Raw genomic sequence first — 340 nt, forward strand, 5'->3', positions numbered from 1 at the left:
TCACTGTGGAGTGCTTCGTCCACTCAATTTATTATTATGATTATGCAAACAAGTGTCAGCTGGTCAGGAACATGGCACAGAGAAAACTGTAATTACAGAAAGATGAACGACGAACAGTACAAATAAAATCTTCTGTTTTTCACCAAAAATTCGATTTGCCATTTAGTTTCCCCGACTTCTTAAAGAAAGCCATAGATTAAAAAAAGATCCTTCAAAATAAGGGTTGATCAAAAGCTAGTAGTTTGAAAGAAGACGAGCGACAGCACGAGTTACAATGAATGCACTTCATGGCAGAAACATCTGGGCAACATTCACATTTTCATGAACGTGTTCTTTGCAA

Source organism: Entelurus aequoreus, linkage group LG20 (genome assembly GCF_033978785.1).
Source record: "Entelurus aequoreus isolate RoL-2023_Sb linkage group LG20, RoL_Eaeq_v1.1, whole genome shotgun sequence".
Taxonomy (NCBI): Eukaryota; Metazoa; Chordata; class Actinopteri; order Syngnathiformes; family Syngnathidae; genus Entelurus; species Entelurus aequoreus.